This window comes from Cebus imitator, unplaced genomic scaffold (assembly GCF_001604975.1).
Source record: "Cebus imitator isolate Cc_AM_T3 unplaced genomic scaffold, Cebus_imitator-1.0 Scaffold12, whole genome shotgun sequence".
In the NCBI taxonomy this organism is placed as follows: Eukaryota; Metazoa; Chordata; class Mammalia; order Primates; family Cebidae; genus Cebus; species Cebus imitator.
The window spans coordinates 11,626,113-11,645,053 of NW_016107327.1; the positions used below are offsets into that span (position 1 = coordinate 11,626,113).

The 18,941-nt window shown below is 42.4% G+C and overlaps 1 protein-coding gene and 1 non-coding gene across 2 annotated transcripts in view; one reads left to right on the top strand and one right to left on the bottom strand.

The window, feature by feature from the left end:
- Nucleotides 1-13,379, bottom strand: part of YES1 (YES proto-oncogene 1, Src family tyrosine kinase) — a 102,767-nt gene extending 89,388 nt beyond the window's left edge. The window contains exon 1 of the mRNA XM_037728234.1: nt 13,174-13,379. The gene's annotated coding sequence lies outside the window, so the exon portion shown is untranslated. The remainder of the gene's footprint in view (nt 1-13,173) is intronic.
- On the top strand, nt 11,827-11,933 carry LOC119467137. The gene has a single exon (XR_005195672.1). It is a non-coding gene; the product is annotated as a U6 spliceosomal RNA (small nuclear RNA).
- Nucleotides 13,380-18,941: the final 5,562 nt, after the last annotated feature.

Here is an 18,941-nt window from a genome sequence, read left to right on the forward strand (position 1 = left end):
ACACACACACACACACACACACACACACACACACACACACACACCAAACAAAAAAATGAAGGATGATTACTGGACATATATTTATGGAATATGAGATAAAGAAACAAAATTCCCTTATTGTAAGTGCGTAGCTATGCTTAGGTTAAGTACTGCTCTTTAACATTTACAAGCTATTAAACTGAATCAAACCTTAGTTTCTCCATCAGACTCAAGTAGAATGCTTATTTGAAATTCATCCTGAGCATTAATGATACTATTTTAGCACAAGTCTGCCTCTTCAAGAAAGTCTCAAGAGTGTCTTGAGTCAAAAACATCTGTGGTTACTGCACGAACTTGTAGTGAAGAACTACTTGTTATTTCTTTCTCTCATGCCCATGATAGGCAGACAATGCCAGCTGACTGTTGCATGTTCCTACAATCAAAAATATTTAACAAATGTCTATACATCATTATTCTATCTGCTTGGAACAACTTTAGTAATCAAAACGAAGAACCCTTTCCTCCCGGAGCTTCCATTCCAGTGGCAGCCATTCCAGTCATTTGGAGTTGGTACAATGGCAGTTCAAACGCTATCTACCAACCTTTATGTAAAGACTTAATAAACATGGGCAAAATAAACTGTTAGAGTTAACATGTGAAGGAGCTGTACTATAGATATTCTTTGTGGGATAACAATGCTACAAAAATTAAGCTAGTATTCCCACTAGAAAACAATGTTCCAGCTTATTAGGGAGGACAAAGTGTACATTCTTGGATACAATTAGAGAAATAAAAGGCAAAGAAGAAAAGGCTACTAAGATGGTGAAGGAAATTATTGTTAATGTAAAAACTTGACAAAGTGGCATAAGAGTGGAGACTAAAATTTTCATTGGTAGCTTTAGATGAGACTCTTCTTCTAGACAGTGAAGTTCATATAACGATATTTACAGGGCCAGAGGTGATAGCTCATGCCTATAATCTTATCACTCTGGGAGGCCAAAGTCGGGGGGATCACTTGGGCTCATGAGTTTGAGACCAGCCTGGGTACCACAGAAAGACCCCGTCACTGGAAAAAATAAAAATAAAATTAGCCAGGTATTGTGGTGCACACGTGTGGTCCCAGCTACTGGAGAGATTAAGGTAAGAGGATCGCTTGAGCACAGGAAGATGAAGCTGCAGTGAGTGGTGATTATGACATTGGACTGCAGCCTGGGAGACTGAGTGACATCCTCAAAAAAATGATTTATAGGAACAAACTAGTATGGAAGACTGTAAGAATGAGGAGCAAGACAGTATGGAAGAATCTTAGCTTCCTCTAAAAGTATAGCCTTGAATGGCTGATGAGTTTGTACCAAGATATAGGAAACTGCTATTCTACTGACAGGGCAAATTAGAAAATGGTTGTCTTTCTGCAACATGCCTGAAATGTGACTGAATCATTAGGCAATGAAGATCTTCCATCTATTTCTACTAACTCACCTAGAAATAAATGATATAATTTGAAATAAAGGCAATATTGAATATTGTATAGTAGCAATTTGATCCAGCTTTTAAGGCAGAAGACACAGATGAGTAAAAACTATATACATATATGTATAGAGAGTACATGTGTGTGTGTGTATGCGCACACACAGAGAGAGACAGAAAGAGAGAGAGAGAGAGACTATGTAGACTTTACAAACCCAAATCTACAAAAGGGCAACACTTGCTACAGTTTACTGTAATAACATCTTTTGCATGTTTGTTTGTTTATATATTTATTTAAAGACGGGATTTCACCATGTTGGCCAGGCTGGTCTTGAACTCCCAACCTCAGGTGATCCACCCACCTCAGCCTCTGAAAGTGCTGGGATTACAGACATGAGCCACCGTACCCAGAGGTTTCTTTCTTCTTTTGATGAATTAAGTTTAGAAAAAAAGAAACTTGATTGGGAAAACATGCTCTGTTAATCTAGCTGAACACCTTACTTTATTAAAAGACGACGAATGTTTTGGACTTAGCATATCGCATATCATTTTCCATTACAAACTCAAACTTACAAAAAGCATTTGCCACAGTTTTGTTAGTGTAATAACCCATCTTTTTCAGTTAATGAATATATTTAATATCTGACCTTAATTAATAATTGATTTCTATTATAAGACATTCATGCCACAAAGCTACTTCCATTAACAAGAAAAGTGCAGGCTGGGTGTAGTGGCTCAAGCCTGTCTCTGCTGCTCAGGAGGATTACTTGAACCAAGGAGTTTGAGGCTGTGGTGACCTATGATCATGCCAATGCATTCCAGCCTGGGCAAGACAGCAAGACCCTATCTCTTAGAAAAGAAAGAAAATAAAATAATTAAAAAGTGTTAAGTAACTGAACATTCTTTGGCAACAATTCACATGCACCATTTAATGAAGAAGAAAAAAGACAACAAATCTCCCTTTCCATCATTGCTCCTTATTCCTAAGAAAGTTATGGCCTAGGGAATAGGCTTTTAGTCTGCCCTAGATTTAAATCCCAGTTCCGCTAGTTGTGACCTTAGCAAATGATATATACTTTTTGATCCTCAGTTTCTTATTCCGTAATAAATACCTACCTCAAGGGGCCCACCATGGTGGCTCACATCTGTAATCCTAGCACTTAGAGAGGTTGAGTCAAGCAGATCAATTAAGCCCAGCAGTTCAAGGTGGCCTGTGCCACACAGTGAAAACTCTATTCTAAAAAACCAAAAATAAAAAACAGGCCAGGCATGGTGGCTCATGCCTGTAATCCCAGTACTTTGAGAGGTGAGGTGGGAGGATCCCTTGAGCCTAGAGGTTCAAGACCAGTCTGAACAATATGGTGAGACCCCATTTTAAATAAAAAAAAAAAAATAGCTTGGTGTGCTGGCTCGCAACTGTGGTCCCAGCAGCTACTCAGAGACTACAGTGGGAGAAACACGTGAGCTTGGGAGGCAGAAATTGCAGTGAGCCGAGGTTTTGCCACTGCATTCCAGCCTGGGTGACAGAGTGAGACTATCTCAAAAACAAAAAATAAATACCACCTCATTCCTAATTTTTCTGTGTATTTTGGAAACACATTTCAAAGATTCAAGTCATATGTGATAATGCATATAAAGGTGTGGCACAGCACCTAACATTGGACAGGCTTTCTTCTTTCTCTACCCAATGCCTAAGAGGAGTGAATGGGTGGGAAATAAAAAGGGTCAGAGAAGGTAAAGTTACAAACTCTATATTATAACACTCCTCATTTTCCCAAGCCTCTTTCTACTATTTTTGTTTATTACTTCCAATCTTTTGAAGTTTTTCTATACTTCATACCGTCCTATAGGGTTAGAGTATGAGGCAGGTTTCACAGTGCCTAGCAAGCAGGTGGGGAATCCAAGGGAAGTTTCTGTACAGTACTTAAATTAAGCTTAACAGTAATGCCTCAATGGGAGAATCTGAGTATCCTAATAGGAAACTTGAAACAGTGATTTTTAAACAGTGAGGAGCTGGGAAGGTGGGAAAGGAGGGTGACTGGCAAGGCTACAGGTTCATCCACCTCATAATCAGAGCATTTGTAGACCAAATTTTTATTTGTTCAAAGAGCTCAGCAGTGAACAAAAACAAGGAAAAACTGAGAACCAACCAGAAAATATTTTGCCACCAAAATATTATTTTACCTGTTTGTGAGATTTTATAAGACTCCAATGCGCTGCCTAGAAATCAGGCCAAAAGGCTTATGTTACTGAAAAGACTTCCTGGAAAAACAGACTGTAATTTTCAAAAAAATCAACTTACAAACTTTCGGAACACTACGATTTTAGTTTGTTTTAGAAAATCTATTTTACAAACCTTAAAAAGCTAACCATTTTTCAATGCCAAGCTTGTCTTGTTCTAAATATTAACTGTATGCATTAAAGACAAATATCCAGAACAAGTTGTCCACACTTTTGTCAATTAAAAAAGTAAATGTAAATTTTGATGATAGTGGCTATTTTTCTGATATAATGTTGCAAAGCTTTCAAACAGCCACAATTACTTGTTAACTGACATCATAACTATCTACTTTAATGCAATTAAGTCATTTTTCTAATTTTATTATGAAAAAAATCTGAAATGCTTTTTCAAAGCCTTGCTTTCAAATGTGTCTATTAAAGCTTATATTTAAGTATTGTGGAGCCTGTGTATCTGAGCCACAAACGCCTGTAATGAACTAATATCTAGAAAAACATTAAATCCAATCTTCCTGCCTAGAGAATTCAATCAATCTACTGGAGGCTAAAGCTATTCAGTGCAAAAGAATTTATTACAGTTGCAGAGGTATCACACAATGCCATCAAAACCAAAAGTATTATAATGGATTATCACACAAAAAAGATCTGGCCGGGCACCGTGGCTCATGCCTATAATCCCAACACTTTGGGAGGCCGAGGCGGGGAGGATCACCTGAGGTCTGGAGTTCAGACCAGCCTGTCCAACATGGTGAAACCTTGCCTCTACTAAAAATACAAAAATTAGCTGGGCATGTTGGCAGGTGCGTGTAATCCCAGCTACTTGGGAGGCTGAGGCAGAAGAATTGTTTGAACCCAGGAGGTGGAGGTTGCAGTGAGCCGAAAACGCACCATTGCACTCCAACCTGGGTGACAGAGCGAGACTACGTCTCAAAAAAAAAAAAGAAAAAAAAAAAGATCTACCAACCTACAAAATTTGTAGCAGGCTCATAATCATAGCCAGCTGTGAATTCCTAGAAGGCAGCAGTAATGCCTTAGTCATTTTTATAAGATCAAAACTAGCATAGATCAGGTGCAATGGCTCATGCCTCTAATCCCAACACTTTGGGAGGCTGAGGTGGGCAATCACCTGAGGTCAGGTGTTCGAGACCAACCTGGCTAACATGGTGAAACTCTATCTCTATTAAAAATATAAAAATTATCTGGGCATGGTAGTACACCCCTGTAATCCCAGCTACTCAGGAGGCTAAGGCAGGGAGAATTGCTTGAACCCGGGAGGTGGAGGTTGCAGTGAGCCGAGATCACACCACTGTACTCCAGCCTGGGCAACAGAGTGAGACTGTGTCTGCCTGTCCCCACCCCCCAAGGAAATGGCTGGGTGAGCGGGCTCACGCCTGTAATTCTAGCACTTTGGGAGACTGAGGCAGGTCAATCATCTGAGGTCAGGAGTTGGAGATCAGCCTAGCCAACATGGTGAAAACCCATCTCTACTAAAAACACAAAAATTAGCCAGACATGGTGGCACATGCCTGTAATCCCAGCTACTTGGGAGGCTGAGGCTGGAGAATGGCTTGAATTCAGGAAGCAGAGGTTGTAGTGAGCCGAGATCGAGCCACTACACTTCAGCCTGGGCGACAGAATGAGACTCCAAGTCAAAAAAAAAAAAAAAAAAAAACCCCAAAATTAGCACAGTATTTGTCACACCACAGGTTTAATAAATGTTTTCTTAATTAGTATAACTGCATTTACCTGAGAAAGTCCTGTGCCAAGTCCATGGGTCAGTTTTTTACTACAATCGTTAATTACAGCTAATTTGATTCCAAATTTTAGACTCAAATATTTCCTTAAACTTTTATCAATACAGTCATTCATCACTTTACATATATTTTGAGAAATGCCTCATTAGGCAATTTTGACATTATGTGAACACTCTAGAGTGTACTTATAAAAACCTACGTGGTATAGCTGACTACAACCTCAGCTAAATAGTATGGCCTATTTCTCTCAGGCTACAAACCTGTACAGCATGCAACTGTACTGAATACTGCAGGCAACTGCAACACAGTATTTGCGTATTTAAACGTTACTAAATGTAGAACGGATGTAGTAATTATACAGTATTAAAAAAATGGTACATCTGTATAGGGCAGCGCTACTATCATCTTATAGGATCATCATCATTGACTGAAACTTCCTTAGGCAGAGCATGACTATATTATAACAACATCAACTGTGGCAGAGCACACATTTATATAAAGCTGAGAAACTATTAGAAACCATCAGGCCCAACTACCTCTTGTTTCAAATTGCAAAACTGAGGCCTAGGGAGTTTACAGAATTGACCAAGGCTACACAGCTCTTCACTGTCAGAAACGAAACTAAAATCTAGATGGTGCTCTACCTTCCAGTCCTTTCCTTGTAACACCATATTGCCTTTTGTGCTCCTTCCAGATGTCTGACTGCTATTTTTTTAAAGTGTCCTTATCTGTAAAATACTAATCACATCAGAACAAAAGTTAGAAATCAATACATTTGCCAGGAAATAATTTGAAGTATTAACTTTTACACAACCACCAACTTTCTCCACCTCACCCCAATTTCCACTTAATGCTAAAAAACTCAAAGTTATATTTTAAAAAGCGGAATCCTCTTAAGTCAGTTGAACAAAACCTAGAAACCACATTTTTCTGGAAACAGAGGCTGAAAACAAGACAATCTTGAAGTTTCAGTGGTCAGTTCTTTTCCTCCCAGCATTTCCTGTCCTGTCCTCACTACCAATAACCCAGCAAAAATATACCTACGAATTATGCATTCCCTCACACACATTACAGCAAGAATATCAGGACTTCTTTTTCTTTTTGTCCTGGGTGGATATGAACAAGCATAATTGTAATACTGATTGTCACTACTAATGTGATATGATACCAAATGCATTTTTTAAAAATCTAGGATTTTTCTTTAGCATAACTTGGACTTTCTTCATTCACTAAAATAGTACATAGTATTTAAAATAAACCTTATTAGAGACCAGTTTAACTTCAACAAATTTTTCAGTTCACATTAGAAATATAAAAATGACCTTTAAATTCACATTTGCAAGATTGTTTAAGCTCTTTTGTAAAATCACCTTCTAGAACAAAACCTTGAGAGCAAAAATCTGAAGAATTAACTTCAAGCTATGAAAACGCATTAAGCTAGTTTTATAACATTTTAGTAGAGGTGTACTTTAAAGATTTGTTGTGTTTGCAAAAAGTCTGTAGTCATAAAGTCATATAAATCTACCCAGAACTACATCCCTACATACAATTCAGAATTTAGTATTTATTATGTTGGGGCTGTTCTCAAAGATAGCTATAAAACAGCTCCTTGACACAGTGAATACTAGGTCAAGAATAACAGACAAGCCTGGAAAGAAAGAATTACAATGCAAGGAGAGGTGTGTTTTGACATAAGTGTTTCGTGGGAGCACAAAGAGGTCGTAACACCAATGTCTTGCTAAGTATAAGCCATAATGATGTGTACTTCCTAATGTTCAAATGTATGGTATTCCTGCACCTCATCCTTCCTTCTGGTTATACAAGTTTGAGCACTACTTTTCTCAATAGTCTCTAATTTCCATCCCAAATTTGCCAAACCCCGAACTACCAAATTCCAAAGACAAGATTAATCAAAGGAATTGTCTCCAGATTTTCATTAGACAGTAGTGGTAAAAGCAAGGACAAGATGCTGCTGTGGCTGGGTGTGGTGGCCTGAATTCCCAGCATTTTGGGAGGCCCAGGCAGATGGATCGCTCGAGCCTAGGGGTTTGAAACCAGCATGGACAACATGGAGAGACTCCTTCGCTACAAAAAATTTAAAAATTGGCCAGGCATGGTGGCGCATACCTGTGGTCCCAGCTACCTCAGGAGGCTAAGGTGAGAGGATCCCTTGGGCCCCAGAGGTCAAGGCTGCAGTGAGCTGTGACTGAGCCACTGCACTCCAGTCTGGGCAACAAAGCAAGACTATGTCTCAAAAACAAAACAGACAAACAAACAAACAAACAAAACAAAAAAGACGCGACTGCTGCTATTTACTGGACATATTTATAAACCAACCAACATTTCAGAAGGAGCAAAATTTGCCTTTGGCATCTTCCAGTCTGGGGATTGCCATATATAGCTGATAACGTATCTGCAACTGCTGATGTCCATCTTCTCAAACACCAGTGATAAAGAAAGAACAAAAGGAGGCTGGGCACAGTGGCTCACGCCTGTACGCCTAGCACTTTGGGAGGCCGAGGTGGGTGGATCACCTGAGGTCAGGAGTTCAAGACCAGCCTGGCCATCATGGTGAAACCCCATCTTGAAAAAGAAAAGAAAAGAAAAGAACAAAAGGAAAAGAATGCAGAGTTCCTACTAGCAAAATTCAAGCAGCCACAGGGGATGTGCAATGTATAGCTAGTTTTAGAAGTCATCCCTCTTGAAGGCCTTTCACTTTCTAGGAGAAAGTAGAGAGTGCAAAGAACCTACATGCCAGCAATTCTACCCATCCAAACAACAGTAAAAGCAGCAATTCTAAGAATCACAGCTTAAAGTGAAATTAAGATGCTTGAAGGAACCTGCAGTCTCATAGCTTACTGTACATTTGAACAAAAGAAACTGAAAGGCACTGCTACCCTAGATTGGGGGGCGGGAGAGGGGAGCTGAGGCAGCATAGAGGCTTGCAACTCAGTCCATTAGCACCTCAACTGCACATTAGTCTATACTCTAAAATTACAGGATTCTCTGTCTTTCCTGGAGTGGGCTTTCATTCTGAAAGGTAAACCCAATCCAGACCGGGATATACTGCCATCAAGTCTGCTAGTTCCAAGACAACAGTAGTGCTGCTGCAGCCAACGACTCCTTGGCATAGACATGTGAAAATGATATTGGCGGCAGCACCGTCTCTTCTCCTTCACCCTCTGCTGTTACTATAGCTCCTTTTGCTAAATCTGCCTCTGAGTTTAGACAGGAGCTGGATGGTTAGTAATCACCCAGCAGCTGCAGCTGAGCAATACTCAGCCTAATTGTGGCACTGGAGCAGCTGAGAAGAAGAAAAGAGATAATACATACCCTACCAGAGCCATACACAATCTACCAATAAGACAAGAAGACACTTTAATAGGAACAGATTATTTCCTTTAAAGAAAAGCAGTTGTACCTCGCTATTGGACTTATATTTATATTGTAAACCTGTGTAAATGTGAACTGAAGGTGACCCAAGCCATGTAGGGTTCTAAACAATAGAAGATCTTACTAAAACTTCCTGTAAATATTCACACAACAAAGCCTGCACCACGAACATCACCTTTATAACATGACAGAAAGTTCCTGTGATATAAGAATTTGGCACAGATGTGATCTCTCCTTCAACTCTGCAACAATGCAAAGGCACAACATCAACAACTAAAATAGCAAGCCATTACATAAAGCAAATAAAATAGCATGACCCAATGATTCTCTGCATTTCTGAAGCTCCAACACCATATTTTAATTTGCTTTCTTTTGAACCAAAACATATTTATCCTTCATTCAGGTGCTGTAAATCTTCATGAACTTTAAACAAAAATTTATTTTATGCTGAAATTTTATGGCATTCTTAAGAATATAAAAACTAAGGCCGAAATTACTGATCTAAAGAATTACTGTTCTAGAAAACTGAAAATAGTTTTGAGTTTTGTCATGTAATTTTCAGACAAACAGAGTATTTGATAACAAAACAGTATCCATTAGTTCAATAAACATTTTGATTACCATCTACTGGTTATTTACAAAATACAAGCCAGAGGCCGGGCGCGGTGGCTCAAGCCTGTAATCCCAGCACTTTGGGAGGCCGAGGCGGGTGGATCACGAGGTCAAGAGATCGAGACCATCCTGGTCAACATGGTGAAACCCCGTCTCTACTAAAACTACAAAAAATTAGCTGGGCATGGTGGCACGTGCCTGTAATCCCAGCTACTCAGGAGGCTGAAGCAGGAGAATTGCCTGAACCCAGGAGACAGAGGTTGCGGTGAGCCGAGATCGCGCCATTGCACTCCAGCCTGGGTAACAAGAGCGAGACTCCGTCTCAAAAAAAAAAAAAAAAAAAAAAAAAAAAAAAAAAAAAAAAAAAAAAAAAAAAAAAAAAAAAAAAAAAAAAAAAAAAATACAAGCCAAAGTAGATTTTAATTTTGTAAAACCTGTGTCTGTCAAAATATTACTTATTTTTTAAAAAGCAAGTAGAAATTCAGAAAATTTTTCCAAAAATTCTCTAATTATTGTACATTTGGGAGTATTTGACATTTTGTTTCTGTTTTTTATTTTGTTATACTTGTTGAGACAGAGTCTCACTCTGTTGCCCAGGCTGCAGCACAGTGGCACTACTATCTCAGCTCACTGCAACCTCTGTCTCCCAGGTTCGAGCCGTTCTTGTGCCTCAGCCTCCCAGGTAGCTGGGATTACAAGTGTGCACCACCACACCCAGAAAGTTTTTGTACTTTTGTGTTTTTGTTTTTGTTTTGAGACAGAGTGTTGCTCTGTCACCCAGGCTGGAGTACACACTGCAACCTCCTCTGCCTCCTGGGTTCAAGTAATTCTGCCTCAGCCTCCCGAGTAGCTGGGAATACAGGTGCCCGCCACCATGCCCAGCTAACTTTTAGACCTTTTTTTTTTTTTTTTTTTTTTTTGAGATGAAGTCTCACTCTGCAGCCCAGGCTGGAGTGCAGTGGCATGATCCCGGCTCACTGCAACCTCCGCCTCCTGGGTCTCGGTTCAAGCAATTCTCCTACCTCAGCCTCCCAAGTAGTTGGGATTACAGGCACAAGCCACCATGCCCAGCTAATTTTTGTATTTTTTAGTAGAGACGGGGTTTCACCATGTTGACCAGTCTGATCTTGAACTCCCGACCTCGTGATCCACCCGCCTCGGCCTCCCAAAGTGCTGGGATTACAGGTGTGAGCCACCATGCCCAGCCTGACGTTTTCAAAGCAGTTATATATACCAGCTGGTATATGACAATCATGATTTAATAAATTTAATCCTATTGGCAGAGGATAGCCCAGGTGGTGTTCTAAAGTTAGTCACCAAATATATTCTTAAACCAAGCACCTTATATAGTACATTACACATTGACTTTCTAAAGAAAAATAAATAAATAAAAAGAGTTTCAAGTAAAATAGAAACAGAAAAGTATACAAATGTATGGCTTAATGAATTACACTAAGACCAATACCCTTGATAACTCCCACCAGGTTAAAAGAACTTTATCATCACTTCAGAAACCAGGTCTCCATCACAATCTCCTCCTTCTTCCCATATCTTCCCTTTCATAGAACCACAGGTATTTTTTGCTTCTATCTTTATGTTCACAGAAATTTCCTTGCAGGGTTTTTTTTTTTTTTTTTTTTTTTTTTTTTGTTTTTGTTTTTGTTTTATTATCCAAGTTTGGGTGACACCAGAGCTTAGCATCACTTAAATTTTTTTTGGAATTAGTCTTTTTTCTTACTATAATGCTAACAGAATAAGTGATGCCTACACTGATTTTGTAAAGAGAAACTAACATGATGCAAATTTCTGAATAAGTCTTACACCATGGGTTGGTAGTATTTCACTTATACAGGGTTACTTCTATCCTTTTAGCACATTCATTCTTTGATCATTACATATTGTGGAGGAATTTTACTTGCATAGACATTTTCTCAGCTTGTGAATTTCCTGAACACACACACACACACACACACACACCATGTATTAATATTATACTTTGACCATAAGACAAATTCCACCTATCCCAGGAAGATAGGTCAAAGCTGTATTTTCACTTTCAGATGAAAAGAAAGGAATCAATTTTGTGGTTTATGAAGTCAGCAAAACCTAACTGCAAAATTAAAGCTATTATAACATTACGGTGGTTACAGCAGAGTATGTATTTTAAGAGCCCTTTTATCTTTTATCCTGGAAACATGGATATAAACTGTTTTGTTTTCAGATCAAAGGCAATTGTCTTTTTCAAATGTAGAGCCCTCTGAGTTGTCAACCAGCAATGAAAATCTCCACTGACTTTTAGCTAGTCCAAAAATTAAAATACAATTTAACTTCCTTTTCTTACATGTCAACTGTGGCAGGGGTCTCATAAATATAAGAAACAAATGTGCTCGCTTCGGCAGCACATATACTAAAATTGGAACGATACAGAGAAGATCAGCATGGCCCCTGCACAAGGATGACAAGCAAATTCGTGAAGCGTTCCATATATTTTTTTAATTAAAAAAAAAAAGAAACAAAAAAACCATATCTACGACTTGCTAAAGTAAAACTTTCTTAATGTGCAATATATGAAAATCGTGATGCATACAAGATCCTTGACTAATACAAGACACTCCTTTATTACCTGTCCATTCAAAATGCTTCCTGTCCACTGTGGGCCAAGCACTGATAGTTAAGATATTAGATTTACCACGCACTTTTCCTTAAATGCAGTCACGTGTATAGATTTAGTAATATTTTCCTTAAGCATAAAGACACTACAATCATATTACATATATGTGAAATCAACTATGTGAAAACACATACCCCTGGAACGTGTGTACATAAACGACATTGACATAAAATTGTGCTTCCCCCGAAGACTTTTCATTATTTCCTCTAATAATTTATAAATTATTAGACCGTATGTTATTCCACGCCTACATCAATTAATTATGCAGAAAATAATTCAACCAAATCCGAACTGTTAAGTCTTACTAGAAAACAAACACTAAAGAAGTCCCTACACCAGACTTATTTTCAAAGAGCTTCCTAAAACAACTCTGCACCATGCCCAATAAAGTGAAAGCTGGAAGCAATTAAGAAGAAAAACACACTTTAAAACAAAATTTTCTTTAACACATGTGGACAGGGCACCGAACGCAACGGGAAGCGGTGTGGCATGATTCTGTAAAGTGGACGCTGAATGGTAAATTTCCCAACCCCCAATCCAAAACAAAGGAAAACTTTAAACATGTTGCGGTTTTCAATCAAACCAAGTAAAGCCAGAGGCTCACCCACTCGCCCCACACACCCGATCCTCTCCCCGCACAGCTGCTACCGGCGTTAGCTGACACACGGAACCCCAGCCTTTAGGGCCGAAAGTGGCCGCTTCCCTCGCCCCTACTTCGGCTGTGCGGGCAAAAATAAACCTCGCCCCCACGTCGCGGGGCGGCCCACACGACCCCAAAGACAAGGGGTGGGGAGTGTCCCTACGCGCCTGGGACCTCAGGTCGAACTTAGGCGGGACCCGGCAGGACTGGACGGGGCAGGGACCGAGTCAGGGGGCGAGCAGGTAGCGCGGGGAAGGAGATGAGCCCGCCGGGCGAGCCGGGGGAGGGGAGAAGTTTCTTCCCAACTTCCCGACTCGGGCCCGCGGGGGCGGGGAACCGCGGCGACTCCGGGCGCCGGGGCCTAGCGCTGTCCCTGGCGGGGTGGCCCCCTCCGCCCGCGGGGCCCCTAGGGTCCTTACCTGTTTTATGGTCGCGCTCTCCTGAGTCGCTGCTACCGCAGCTCGGGGTGGCGGGCGGGGGCGGCGGGCGGAGGCGAGGCCCGCGGGCCCTCTCCCTCCTCCACCTCCTCGTCCCGGGGCGTACTGCGGCAGCAACGACGGCAGAGCCGGCCCGGGACGAGCTACTTCAGGAGGAGGGAGTTCCCGGGCTCCCCACCCGCCGGCCTCACTCTCCACCTTCTCTCCTCCCGGCCCCGCCCCCTCACTCCTCACGGGGCGGGGGCGGGGGCGGGGCGGGGGCTGCGGCTACCTGAGCGCGCCGCAGCCTGCTCACCGGAACTCGGGCCTCGCCGGCCCGGCTCCAGAGCCCCAAGCTTTCCGGCGCCGACGGCCCCCTCGCGTCCCCTCCGCGGAATCCGGGCCGCTTTGCTGTGGTCAGGTTTGGCGGCCAGTCCGTGTCATTTTTCCCGACCCAACATGGCGGCGGGGTCCGGGGCGGATTCCCCGGGCGGAGTAGACTGAGGGGGCGTGAGGAGGAGGAGGCGCTTCCCCGCCGGGAGAGCAGGCTGGCAGGGCCCCTGCCCACCCGGGAACCCACCGACGCTCGGCTGCCACGGGGATTGAATGGGGCGCCCCAATTCCGCCCCTCTGCCTTTCTCTTTTTCTTGGCCGGGTTCTGCGTAGTACCCAGAGCTTTGGGGCTTGTTTTTGTAGGGAAGGACGGGGTTGAGTTTATTTGGTTGACTGTTTGCTTCTCTGCACTAAGCTTCCGCACTCTGTCGTTAGTAGTAAAATCTCAGCCCAACCGCGTGAGCCGGGAGCGTTACTCACACCCTCATCACCATCCTGATCGCTGTCCAGAAAACGTTCACGTCTGGCCTCCTTCCGAGGCTGGGATGCTGTCCCTGCCCCCGGGAGCTTCCTGTTGACTGTAGGTCGAACCAGCCTTGCCGGGAGGGTAACCAAAGCTGAGTTGTGTTTGGCGACTATCCCAGTAATGGTGGCTTTGGCTTATGTTGGGACAGCATATTTCTATATGTTGCTGGCAGTAGACTAGTGAGGGAAGTGAGACAAGTATGGTTATCCTCCTCGACAATCGTGGAAACAGCGACCCCGAAACTCGAAGAGCCACAGCTGGAATCGTATCCATCTGAATCCATGCACCTTTCCTATGAGCCTTGTAGCCTGTTGCGGAAGAAGTGGGAGGACCCGGAAGGATGGGGTGGGGGCGTAAAGATGAGGGAGGGTTAATCAGGGTCCTCACGGTCCTCATGGAGCCTTGAGACTCTTCTGCTGCAGTCACTTCTGCCTTGTCAGACTTTTCGAGTAACTTCCTCTCCGTATTTCCTCTTTGGTGGGGTTATCAGAATTATTGTGTGACTATTGGTTTCCTTTGCGGTTTTTAGTGAAATTCAGAATCATCTTCAACAGATACGAAATAGTGCAATCTTATGTGTCAGTGTTCCGGTATTCTAGGAACTTAAGGAAATGCGTATAAGGGTTTGAAAACTTTTCTTCAGCTCACTAAATGAACGAAATGTAGGCATAGGCATTCAGAGGAACAAAAAGATACACGTAATGTGGAACGATGCCATATTTTTTTTTTTCTTTCTTTTTTTTTTTGAGATTGAGTCTCACTCTGTCGCCCAGGCAGGAGTGCAGTGGTGCGATCTCGGCTTACTGCAACCTCCGCCTCCTGGGCGATTCTCCTGCCTCAGCCTCCTGAGTAGCTGGGATTACAGGCATGTTGCACCACGCCCAGCTCATATATATATATATATATATATATATATATTTTATTTTTAGAGATGGAGTCTTGCTCTGACACCCAGGCTGGAGTGCAGTGGCGCAATCTCTCAATCTCGGCTCACTGCAATTTCTGCCTCCCGGGTTCAGGCGACTCTCTTGCCTCAGCTTCCCAAGTAGCTGGGAGTACAGGCATGAGCCACCACGCCCAGCTAATTTTCGTATTTTCAGTAGAGACGGGGTTTCACCATGTTGGCCAGTTTGGTCTCGGTCTCTTGACCTCGTGATCGCCTGCCTCGGCCTCCGTAAGTGTGGGGATTACAGGCGTGAGCCACCGTGCCTGGCCTAATTTTGGTATGCTTAGCAGAGATGGTGTTTCACCATGTTGGTCAGGCTAGTCTCGAACTCCTGACCTCGTGATCCCCCTGCCTTGGCCTCCCAAAGTGCTGGGATTATGGTAGTGAGCCACCGTGCCCAGCCTGCTGTATTTTCTTTAGCTACTAAAACTTCATTTGGGCCAGGCCTGTGGCTCACACCTGTAATTCCAGCACTTTGGGAGGTTGAGGCAGGCAGATCACCAGAGGTTGGGAGTTCGAGGCCAGCCTGACCAACATGGAGAAACCCATTCTCTACCAAAAATACAAAATTAGCCACACATGGCGGCACATGCCTGTAATCCCAGCTACTTGGGGAGGCTGAGGCAGGAGAATTGCTTGAACACGGGAGGCTGAGGTTTCAGTAAGCCGAGGTCAGGCCATTGCACTCCAGCCTGGGCAATAAGAGCAAAACTCTGTCTAAAAAATGCTTCACAAAAAAAAAAAAAAAAATCATTTGCCACTGTCTCAGGCATTGAAATTTTATGTAGGTTTATATTCAGCTTTTATTAGAAAATTCCTTGAGCTGTTGCCTTACTTCACTAAATAAAATAGAGATGTTTTCATCTTTCCAAATACTCAGTCTCCAAAAATCAACTCTAAAATAGGCTGGGCACTGTGTCTCACACTTGTAATCCCAGCATTCTGGGAGTCCAAGACAATCACTTGAGCCCAGGAGTTGGAGACCAGCTTGGGCAACATGGGAGACTGCCTCTCTATTTAGTAAAGTATATTAAAAAATAATAAAATAAAATAGTAGTTTGCCCCAGTTTAAGGGGTAAGGTGGCTTTGAATATGTTCTACATGGAGTTTTAAAGTTGGGAGAGTATGTCAGACTGTCAACTACAAGCTATAGATTACATTGACTTACTGAGTTCTTTGCCCTCACTTTGATTTTTTTATTACCTCCTTTCCTGATTTCTTTTTCAATCTATTCATCATCTAATGCCAAACTTCAGTCTGTAAATAACCTGGAAAGTTTTCAATTTTATATTTAGTGGCTCACTTGTTTCCAGGAATTTTTTAAAAAATTTTTTAATGAGGAAGAGAAAATCTGGAAAGTCTCACTGAGTTTGGTATAACAAAAATTGCTCTTAATCTGTTTATCCTGAAACGGACAAATAAGATTGCCCCTACTTTTTCCTCCTGCACAGCACAGAGGTGTGGTATGTATATGTGTGTTATGGAGTGATAAGGAACTTAAGTCTTGAAACCTCTGGGAAAGTCTGCTGGAGGAAAAAGCTAGGGGAAAGCTTTAAACAAAATTTATAAGATATGTTAGGTCCCTATAAAAGTAAAATGTTTTCATTTATATAAGTTTATTAATGCTTAAAATTATTTGGCTGGAAGTTTGAAAGGTCGAAAGTTGAACTAGTGCCCACTTAATACCACCTTGGAACCTGTGATTCTACCAGGAAATGTTTTGTTTAGGATAAACCCCTCCTACATGCTATCAGTGATATGCTGCTGCTGCTGCTTCCGTCACTGAGGCTATGATAATGATTTTCTCTTCCTGGTAACAGTGAAAAAGGCTGCAGCCCACAAGGTGCATGTATTGCTTTTTCTCTAACAACCATCCCCCTCACCATCTCCTCATATCCATTCAGTGCCTGATGTTATCTTAGCCTTGCCTTTTCCACCTGGCCAAGACTGCTCATATGCCCAGTTAGGAAGAATATGAGAATCCTTCTAAGCAAAAATTTAGAAGATCAGGAAAAATGAAAGTATTTCTCCTTGAGTGTTAGGCCCATTGTGCCAAGCTCAGTGGAGAAATGCACCAACCCATCACGTTCTCAATGCTCCTGATGTCTTTCTTCATTGCCTCAAGGACTGAGGTTCTTGTATTACAGTTTTATTTCCCCCAACTGAGCAAGGACTGTCTAAGTGAGCTAAATAAATGAATATATAAGGACGATGAATAGATGCAATGCATAGATGTCAATCAAATATGTCTTGCAATTAATAAATGTGAAACATGGCAATCTTCCATGAACTTCAGCAAGTCTACCTCCATCTTCTTGCTCCCTTTTGTTGCTCTCTCTAGCTTTTAACTTCTTCAATACCTGGTTTACAGTCTTAGAATTTCACCCTGAGCCCATTATGCCTTCTCCACTCTAGAACTATTTCTGGCAATATACTCTTTGCTGCTGGAATCTACTTTGGGGATATCTCTTGTTTTATTTCTGATTTCAATTCTTTCTAGTTCTGCAGTTTGATGCAGGCCTGTTGTATCTACCAAAGTCCCTGGTTTCTGATCTAGCTTCTGATTCCACTCTGCTTATTCCTAGGTAGATTTACCCACAGTTTTAGACTTTCATAGGCTCAGCTTGGTTTCTCACTCTGTTTAGCGACAGCAGTTTCTTTTTTCTTTTCTTTCTTTTTTTTTTTTTTTTTTTGGAGACGGAGTCTCACTGTGTCATCCAGTCTGATGTGCAGTGGCACAATCTTAGCTCACTGCAACCTGTGCCCCCCGGGTTCAAGCAATTCTCCTTCCTCAGCCTCCCAAGTAGCTGGGATTATAGGCGCCTGCCACCACGCCCAGCTAATTTTTGTATTTTTAGTAGAGACAGGGTTTTGCCATCTTGGCCAGGCTGGTCTTGAACTCCTGATCTCATGATCCACTCGCGTCAGCCTCCCAAAGTGCTGGGATTACAGGCATGCGCCACCGTCCTCGCCAGTGACAGCAGTTTCTAGGCTGGATGAGCACCTTACATCCTCTCACATGCCCTCCGCCAAGTAGAATACAGCGTGTAGTGGACACCTCTTTAGGGTGCGTGTTTAACTGAAGTTCCTCTTCTCTGAGAATTAATTCTTCAATAGGTGGCATGTAGGTCTATGATCTGAGTACTACTAATCCCAGGCTCCAGGCTGAAAGTTTGAATTTTGAGGAGTAACACAAAAGTGACTTGGTGTTTATTCATGGTGGCCATGGTGTAGTTGAGCCAAATGGGAGAAGGTAAGTGTCCAGGGGTAGAGGATTCCAGTGCTGCTGGTGCCTGCCTCGTGAGCATACCATCCCCGTGGCAGAACCTGGACTTTTTCTTGCCTTCCTTGCTTCCTGCCTGAGCCTGCTCCTCTAATCTTCCTGTTGATTCTCACCTTCCTCCAATAAATTCCCTTTCTGCTTAAAGAGAGACCATTTTTGTTCTTTGCCTGTGAAAACCATTACTTAGTCTTTGCTACTTACTTGTACAGCCAACAGTAAACTCAGGAGCTGTGAGGGCAGCAACTCCTGCCACGTGATCAGAGAGGTGGTGGGAGTGGGATGGGGGATCCAGTTTTCACAGAAGATGATGCAGGCACAGCCAGAGGCAGGAGATAAGAGATTGTGAGGCCCCAACACTGAGACTTGTGACTTGTGCCACATGTAAGACCCCAAACCTAGAAGAGAGCTGACAGGTCTGTCCCTCCTGCTTTCCCATGGCAGTCATGGCTTTTAGACTATGGCATAGCATATACTGTCTCCCAGAGCATTAACGCCGCCCCCAGAGTCCTTCTCAACACAATTCAGGCAACAGCCACTGCAAAACTGGAGTTAGAATATGTTGAAAACCACTTTGTGTCTCCGCCCCATCGGCCTGTAATTTCCTCCGTAGATCTATATTTGCAATTCCTGTAGTCATTACCAAGTATTTGGCCTGTACTTTTCTGATATCTACATAGCTGATA